General features: G+C 51.7%; 1 pseudogene; it reads right to left on the bottom strand.

Annotated features, from left to right (window-relative positions):
* Positions 1–1,355: 1,355 nt before the first annotated feature.
* Positions 1,356–2,362, bottom strand: LOC124236819 (small glutamine-rich tetratricopeptide repeat-containing protein alpha-like; annotated as a pseudogene).
* Between the last annotated feature and the right edge of the window lie 630 nt (positions 2,363–2,992).

The following is a 2,992-nucleotide window of genomic DNA, read 5'->3' as shown; positions in this document are numbered from 1 at the left end:
TGCTTATAACCTTATTTCTCACTTCAAAAATATAGACAATTGGTTTTGGGTTTGGGGGTTTTTTTGAGGTCACGATGTCTATTTATTCCCCACACATTATGCTTGTCACCATGGCTAGCACTCAAAAGTTATGACACATCTCGCCGCACGTGTGACGGACTGCAGGTAGCCGGCGACAGCCCGTCTTCCTATCAGATACCTACGACACACGCCACATGGCACTGGGTCTACCTCGCAGATGGCGAGGCAACTGGGGAGCCTCCAATGAACCAGTCGCCAGCGCTGCCGCTGATGCAGTGGCACCAGATCGCTCCTCCTTCCCACCTCCTGCCTGAGCAGGGGCCGTGGGGCCATCCACAGTGGCCCACGGCCTGGGCAGGTTGCCTAGGCTGGCTTGCCCTCCCTACAAGCAGCTCCAGTGGCTACTTGGCAATCTCAGGCCAAGGCAGGTGGCACCAGGGACCCTCGCCAGCCCTCACCCCTGAATAGGAGGGGAGAGCTGGCCAAGGACCCAGATGCCACAGGCGGCAGGACCACCTGTAGGCAGAAGGGCAGTCGGCCAGGACACAGACAGGCTGGGACGGGCTTGGGGACCACGCCAAAAGGTGACGATCATGTCCCTGGAGGTCTGTCGGCCATGAGTACTGGGAAAAGAGGATTATAGATGAGACATGTGTCCATGAAAATGCTCGATTGGAAGAAAACTCCCAGAAACTGGTCCTGCGCACCCCAAGATGTCCTGGTTTCCCTCCCGCCCGACAGGGTGCAGGGCAATGGAAATCTCTTTTAGGAGAATGCAACTAAAAAGTTCCACACGTGAAAACCCGTGTCCGAGGGCCGGAGCGGGCAGTGAGCTCCTCCGAGCAGGCGCCGCCGGGTGGCCAAAGCCGACTCAGGAGGCGGCTTCTCGTGGGGCTCAGGAGGCCCCCGAAGACAGACCAAGGGTGGCGGGGCTGCAGAAAGGGGCTTCCGGAGCCGCGGGTGCTCCCACCCATGTGGACTGACATAAAATCGGCGCTTCTCCAGCAGCAGCGCGAGGACGATCCCTGCCCTGGAATATTCTAGGAAATACTTTAGCGACTGAGTTTTCAGGAGGTTAGGAGGGAGATCAGTGCTGGTCTACGTTCACAGCTTGCTGGCTCTTTTTCGAGAAGGCTCTGAGGACTGTGAAAGATTACAAAAAGGGAGAGAAAAGCGAAGGAAAAAGCTAAGAAGAATAAAAATCTATCTTAAGATGCAAGTTCAATTTCTTTTTCTTTCTCTCTCTCGGGCAGTCCAATGGCAGAAAAAAAAGGAAAACGCAAGAAATCTTCCAGTCGTGGGGAAGAACCCATGACCGCTGCGAAGGTGGGTGGTCATTCCTGCGGGTCGTCGTCGCTGGCACTGGGGATCCAACTGCGGATCTGATTTCGGAGCTGTTCTATCAACTCGGGATCCTGCTGCTGCATCTGCTGAGCAAACTGCTGGCCCGCCTGGATGAGACTGGCGAGCTCGTTCTGCAAGGGGCTGGTGCCTGGAGTCCCCAGGAGGTTGTGGCTGCCCAAAATCATGCCGGACCTGAGCTGTCGAAGTGGGGATTGTTCATTAGGTTTGATGCCATGCTCAAGAAACTTGGGTTGTTCAGCAGGCCCACGATGTCCAAGCTGCGGACATCTCCCGGGGGCTGCGCGCCTCTCTCAGCTCCGGTTCACTATGTTGAGGTGGGACTTGTACTTGTCGGTGTCGGGATCCAGCTCCAAGGCCTCCTGCTCCTAGTAGGCCTCGGTGTGCTTGTTCAGACTGGAAAGCGCCAGGCCCATCCTGCCGTAGCTTTGGCTGTAGGACGGGTCTGTGCAGAAGGCTGCTCGCAGTCCTGCCCCGTCCTCTGTAGTCCCCCAGTAGGCTGTAAATTGCAGCTCTGTTACAGAAACACATGGCACTGGCCATCAGCTTAACGGCTTTGCCTTCGAAAGGAACGGCAGCTTCAAAGTTTTTTACTTTCTTCTGCTTGTTTCCTTCTGTTTGGAGGTATTCTGCTCCGGCAGAGTCCTCTTCCAAAGGCAGAATTTGCTCCTGGCTCCGCAGGTCCTGTGGCATCTCCTTGCCCTCAGCGCTGCTTCAACTATTTCTGGAAGAGTGTGAGGGAGTGCAAGGTTGCTGTCTTCCACCGTCACCCCAATGACGGTCTCCAGGCACTGGATGGTCACGTCCAGGCTCTCCTGGGCGTCAGACGAAAGTGCCTCGTGCAGGAGCTGGCCGTGCAAGAACTGGTGATAGCGTAGGCCAGGTGGGTCGTGCTGTCTATTTTGAGATGAGGAGTCAACGCCCGGGGATCTTCAGGATCTTTCAGGCGGCTGAACCCCCAGCCACCAACGCTGCGCATGCGCACCGCAGCGCCCACGCAATTGTTCTTGTGCAGTAAGATTACTACGTGTCTCTACCTTCCTGGGCTTATCTTTCCCTGCCTTCTAACTTCTAATTTTGATTACCTCTACTTTACTACTTCTGAAGTTTATAATATTTATATCTGGTTCTCTAATCACAATCAGTTCTTCATTGTCATATCTATAGATTGATTCTAAATGCTGAAAATAGAGTGGGTACTGCTGGCGGTTTTGTTCACTGTACTGAGCTGTGATGAGATTTTTCTCTTGCAAAGCTTTTTTGTTTGTGGTTCTACTTTTACTCTAAAGATACCAAAATTGCCTTTCTGTTTGTGTATGTGTTAATAATCTTTATTACCTCCTTAAGTTGTTCCAGATTTTCAAGAAAAGTGTAAACTCTCTGGAATCCCATTTTTCCACCATCTACCTCCAGCCAGATTATTACTTTAAGTAACTCTGTGATAAAAAGTGGAGAGGTTTACTTTCTGAGTCCTTAAATGCTAAAAATAAAATTTTGCTCATACAAAATTCTAGGTTTAAAATCATTTTCCTTTGGATCTTTGAATCATGTCCTGTTGCCAGTCTGATTCCCATTTCTTTTTAATCTATTTTTTCTTTACAGAAGTTTT

Source organism: Equus quagga, chromosome 3 (assembly GCF_021613505.1).
Source record: "Equus quagga isolate Etosha38 chromosome 3, UCLA_HA_Equagga_1.0, whole genome shotgun sequence".
Taxonomy (NCBI): Eukaryota; Metazoa; Chordata; class Mammalia; order Perissodactyla; family Equidae; genus Equus; species Equus quagga.
The sequence above is the reverse complement of the archived record's forward strand: the minus strand, read 5'-3'. Positions and strand labels throughout refer to the sequence as shown.